This window comes from Megalobrama amblycephala, linkage group LG4, assembly GCF_018812025.1.
Source record: "Megalobrama amblycephala isolate DHTTF-2021 linkage group LG4, ASM1881202v1, whole genome shotgun sequence".
NCBI classification, from domain to species: domain Eukaryota; kingdom Metazoa; phylum Chordata; class Actinopteri; order Cypriniformes; family Xenocyprididae; genus Megalobrama; species Megalobrama amblycephala.
In genome coordinates, this window is record NC_063047.1 from 34386535 (window position 1) to 34392692 (window position 6158).

At 42.3% G+C, this 6158-nt stretch overlaps 1 long non-coding RNA gene across 1 annotated transcript; it reads left to right on the forward strand.

The window, feature by feature from the left end:
• The first annotated feature begins 3736 nt into the window (after positions 1 to 3736).
• LOC125266128 lies at positions 3737 to 5336 on the forward strand. Its single transcript, XR_007184444.1, has 3 exons — positions 3737 to 4128; positions 4228 to 4339; positions 5007 to 5336. It is a non-coding gene; the product is annotated as an uncharacterized LOC125266128 (long non-coding RNA).
• Positions 5337 to 6158: the final 822 nt, after the last annotated feature.

The following is a 6158-nucleotide window of genomic DNA, read 5'->3' on the forward strand; positions in this document are numbered from 1 at the left end:
CTATTTCCATGGTTACGCAACAGCAGTACACAGCGCAGAGAAAAGCAGTAAAACTGTAAAAATAATACAATTAAACGAACTAAATACATGTATTCATTCACTCATTCTTTCTTTTACATGGTGGCTGTTTTATGCCATGATCTGACTCATTTTTCTGCCTGTAGTAGATTATGTTTAATATGTACATTGAACACAATTTGCTTTTATTTAATGTATGATATTGTGTTGTGTTATTCTACGTGACAAAGTGTTTGAAATACAATTAATAAAAATAATTAAAATCAATAAATCACTTTTTAAACAAACAAATAATAAATTAATACATTAGATTATAATACAAAAAAATAAATACAATTTAATAAAAAATAATAACATAATACATTTTATTAGGAGCATTTAAATAAATAATAAATAACTAGATAAAAAACATTAATTAAATAAATCAAATTTGATTGATTTTGACTTAAAAAAACAATAAACTAATACTTTAGAATAAAATAAATACAAAATATTAAAATAAATACATTTTGTTAAAGTAAATACATAAAATATATTAAACCACTAAATATTATTTAAATAAATAACTGATAAAACTAAACAAACAAAACTTGATTTAAACAAATAAAGATAAGAATAGCAGTGTAAAAATGTAAAAATAAATAAAACTAAGATTAAAAATAAAGAAGACTAAAGATATAAATATCTGAAGGTGAGGGGGAGGAGGAGCTGGAGAGGGGTGTAACAAAAGAGGAGGTGGGAGGAGCCAGGAGAGATCCAGAGTCCAGCAAGGCGATGCCCCCGTTGGAGCTGATGGAGGGAGGAGCCATGGTGGAGATTTGGCTGTCGACAGAGATGGAGACCCAGGTGGAGCTGACGAGCCGAAGAGATCACTCGACACCGATGATACTGGAGACCGAGGTGGAGCTGTGGCGACAAGCGTCTGAGGCGGAGCCAGGGAACCAGAGGATCAAGGCGGGGCCAGAGGGAAGGCGGAGCCAGAGGGAGCTGAATGTGCAGGCAGGACGATGTCTGACCAAGGCGGAGCTCGAGGGACGAGGGATTCCAGTGGAGCCGAGGGAGGGAGGAGCCAAGGTGGAGCGATCGGCTCAGAGGCCGGAAGCGGAGCCAGAGGATCCTCTAGAGTAGGCGGAGCTTGTGAAGGAGCGAGTCAGAGCCTCACAGAGATGTGTAGGAGGGGGAACCAGCGGAGGCGGAGCTAAGGAACAGGTGGGAGAAGGAGGCTGGGAAAGCACTCAGGAAACTCTGGAGATACATTAAACTTCAAACTGGGTGGGACCAGCGGAAACGGGAGATTTAAAGGTATTACCTCCTCAAATATATCCAAACTCATCCCCTGCGGTGGGGATGTGGGTGGGGATGAGTTCCTCCAAGCCCTCGAACTCAACAAGCACTTCCTGTTGCCGGCTTACGCACCGGATCAGACCCTCTGTGGGGTGATGTCTCTGACTCGTTCATCGCGACAGGACAATCTCCACAGTCTGCAGTGGGCTATAGCAGTGTTGGGCTGCTTTCACAGAGTTGCCGCGGGTTGTTTTTCATGTACACGGGTTAAAGCGACCCCAAATAACGTGATATTTAGCCCCTGGAAGGCAAATTTTACCAGGGGAACCCTGCAAAACTGTGGATTTTACACCTCAGAACACGATTTTTAACAGGAGACCCCCTAATTTTGAATACCAATTGTGCGGGTTTTATTGTGAAAACCTGGCAACCCTAGCGATTGGTCCATGTAGCTTCCGGCCGGTGAATGCTGCTCTCTGGATCAGTGTTTGGAGCGGGGCTGGTGACCTCAGCAGTGCCGATGGTAAACGGCGAGTCGCAGTTCTCCAGCACACACTCCACCAACTCGCCGAACGTTCCCTGAGGACCAGCATCCAGGAGGCGTTGAAGCTGGCGTACAAGAAGACGCGATCTGGAAAGTCCGTTAGGCTCGGCAGATGGAGAATTCCACGGATGTGATCCTCATTGCGGCTCCTGATCCAAGCAAAGCAGCCGGACGAAAGGCTGATTTATTCTTCTGCGTCGAGTGAACGCCGTAGCTGCAGCGTAGCCTGTCGCTCACCTCTCCACAAATGTAACGGCGCGTCAATTCTCTACAGAGCGAGCGGAAAAGAGCGAGCGTTTTTAACTTCCATAGGAATAAAAAACACACAACAAAAGCTGCAACAAAAGATGTTGCCTATTTGCCTCAATCACTGCTGAAGCTTCTCTGACAACTTACATGACGAGCTGCTTCTTCTCCAGTTTTTGCCTTGAAACTCAACATGACCGCGGACACTAGCGGTCTGCATGATGCACATCGACACGGACAACAACGCTGAAGTATGAATGAAAACTGACGCATAGCCTACAGCGCAGAGGCTCCAGCGTAGGTCCGATGCAGAAGAATAAATCGGCCTCAAGTCCATCTCTTTTTACAATACTCAGTCTTGAGTGTCCGTTCTTCTGTAACGCTGTGCTCGAATAGTTCGCACGAATACGCGGGAGATAAACTGTCTTTAATAATCACTCTATTGGTAAACACACAGGAGATCACTGGAATAAGAAAACAGCTACATAAACTGAAACGAGAAGAGACCAGAGAGAATAAAAACACAGACTGAAGGAGGGAACTCAACAGGAAACACCTGAACAGAATGATTAACTAATTAGTAACCTTGGAGATTAACTAGAAATCAGGCAAACACAAGAAGAACAGCTGAGAGAACTGACACTGCCATTTACAGGCCTGACATGAACATGATTCACCAGCTGTAGCTTCTTTCTTTGTGAATGTAATCTAATCATGGAAAATTATAGAAATTATATATATATGTGTGTGTGTGTGTGTACATATATAAATAGATATATACATTAATATGTCAGTCTCTCTTTTACAGTAAACTGTGTTTCTCTCAGATGTTTGATCTCAGGTTCAGTAAAGGAGCGAGTGTGAGTCTGCCAAACTCTGACAGAGAGAGACGCCCTTCCCAGCATGCACTGGGGCTGAAAAGAAGGCTCTTTCATGCCTTGACTGGGCCTGTGTCTCAAAAATAGTTTTTTGTCATCATTTAGAAACCCTCATCATGTTAGATCCAACTAAAACGTTTCAGGAAAAACGTTCCATGAACGATGTATAAATCATGTTTTTGTGCTAACGTTTTGAGAACATTATTAAAGACCAGATAACGTTACTGGAAGAACATTTGTTCATTACTTTGAGAGAACGTTTCCTGTTCGCTGCGTCAGTGACGTTGATTGTTGCGTCAGCTGATAATACGGTTCAAGATTTACTGTCTCACTGAAGCAGTAAAGAGAAATAACACGATTCAAATGGAAAATGTGAGCAGACTGTACTGTATAAAAGACTAATTACCGCAGGCTCATTGTGAGAGACTGTAATTAGAAACCACATTTCCAGAGTCTCACAGACCAAAAGAAGGTTTAAAACACTGAAGATCAAGTTCCTTCATAAACTCTCGCTGTTCAGCAAATGAAGCGATGAGAACATGTAACATTTAAAAACAAAAACATCTAGATTAGTCTGTCACCGACTGAAATCTGGCAGTCGCGACGGTCTTCAGAAAACGGCAGAGCAAATTGCCTCTCCAATGAAACAGGATCTGAGCTCTAATTAACCCTTACAGAAAATGCCATTTTATTTTTTGCATGGTTTCCTCTGGCATTCCTGTATAATGTGGCTCTCGGGGCTTTGATGTCGAGCTGCTCTAAATGACGCCTTTCATCGTTCCATCGCTCCGCGTCAGCGTCACTCTCGACAAACACGATCGCTGAAACTGAAATTAAGACACCGAGAGAGACACTGAATGAAGGTTTCTCTGCGCTGTCAGCCTTCATCTGCTGCTTCAGCATCACATCTGGAGCCGCTCCACACGTCCAGACGCTCCGCGAGCAGCAGAACGATCAGTTTTGGGTGAACTGTCCCTTTAAATGTGAGTATTGTGCTGTTAAACAGAATTTGAAATGTGGAAACATGCTTTCAATCAGGTCCAGGTGACGTTATCATGCTCAGTTACGCACAGAGTAATTCATTAGTTCTGCTAAATATGACCGAACCAAAGAGGCGAGCCATCAGAGGACCTGAAGGAGAACAAGCGGTTTTCAAAGGTGAGAAGAACCTAAACACACACACACACTTCAGCGGCCTCAAATCGATTAAATATTACCCTCATATTTTAATATCATCCTTGTGTTGTACTCATGAAGGTTCACATTTAGCTTCTCTGCCGGATTTGCTTGGAATTGTAATTCTCCCTGACGAAGAGCTGAAAACGTTTTGAACTTGGCACTTCTTCACACTTCTTTAGTGGAACGCAATGTGAGCTTCCTTTTCTTCTTTTTGCTTCTGGATTGTGAAACAAGCATTTTCTTTCTTTAAAGCTGCTTTGAAATAATATGTATTGTGCAAACACTGTAATAAACCTGCAGTGAATCAGAAAAGTGTCATCGTGGCATAAATCAGACTTTATCAAAACCACACAGAGACGTGGTAACCGTTACCGTTGCCCACAGCAACCACCTCCCTTAGCAACAGCGCCTCACAGCACATGTATGATGTACTCAATGAGCATCAGATAAAGTGACACGCCCACAGGATCTGACACGCCCCCTCTGAGCTCATCTGCTTCATTTGGCCCTCAGGGGCCTCTGGGACACAAACAATCACCTGAACATAATTCAGTCAAACACTCACAGAATTACTGATTCTCTGATCTCAAATCGCTTCATCCTTCCGTATGAAGAGCCAATCTCAACATGAGAGTCGGGCTTGTGACCCAAAGGTCGTGGGTTCGAGTCTCAGTACCAGCAGAACAGCGCTCCCTACACACACACACACACACACACACACACACACTCAGATGGAGTTAATGTACCGTTTTATCTCTTGTAACTCGAGCGTGTCAAAGGGAGCAGCAGAGACTGATCTTAGAAATGTCGAATATAAATAAATAAGTCATCTTAACTGCTGGATTTTGTCTCTGTAGACTCGAAGCTCGACCCTGATGAGGATGAAAATTAAAGGCGGTTTCCGCAGGAAGGAAAACAGGATCGCATCAGATCAGAGAAACACACCGTACTGCTCACGAGAAACATCACAACAAACTAAAGACACACTCACAGTCCGACAACAGCTCCATCTCATAAAGTCAGAAACGTTTTATATAGGTTATGTGAACGTTAAGGGAACATTCAAACTTTATGGGAATGTTACTTTAGAATGTTCTCTGAATGTTCTGAAACAAGTAGAAACAAACATTAAACAAACGTCCAACTAAAAAGTTCCAGAAAAAAACATTCCATGAACGATGTATAAATAATGTTTTTGTGCTAACATCATTAAAGGGTTAGTTCACTCAAAAATGAAAATAATGTCAATTATTCCTCACCCTCATAACGTTCCACACCCGTAAGACCTTCGTTCATCTTCAGAACACAAATTAAGATATTTTTGATGAAATCCGATGGCTCAGTGAGGCCTGCATAGCCAGCAATGACATTTCCTCTAGTGACGAGAATATTTTTGGTGCGCCAAAAAAACAAAATAACGACTTAACAATATAGTGATGGGCGATTTCAAAACACTGCTTCAGAGCTTTACGAATCGAATCAGTGACTCGATTTTGTTTTTTGGGTTGAACTAACCCTTTAAAGAAAAGGTTATTTTGAACGAACGTTACGGGAATACCGTTCATTGCGGTACTGTTCATAACTTTGAGAGGATCTTGCCACAACATTAGTCAGCCCTGAGGACGTTCCCCGTTAACAGCCCTCTCAGACAGCAACATAGTGTGGCCCAGATCCGGCCCATATCTGGTACATGTGGATTACACGTGGATCAGATGTGGGCCGGATCTGGGCCGACATTACATGTTGAGCTCACGTGGAAGCTGCAGGTTCGAGTCTGGCCTGCGTCATGTGATGCTCCCATCTCTCCTGGTGTGAAGGCTTGTCTTTATAGAGCTGATGGAGAAATATAGAAATACTGAAAAGAGACGATAATAATATTTAGTGGGCAGGATCATTTTTTTAAGATGCACTGAAGTTTATTGATGTAATTTAGAATAGCCTAAATGACATGAATTGTAAACTTCAATAAACATTTACAGAACTTTCTTTATATAGCACTTTTTCATGAT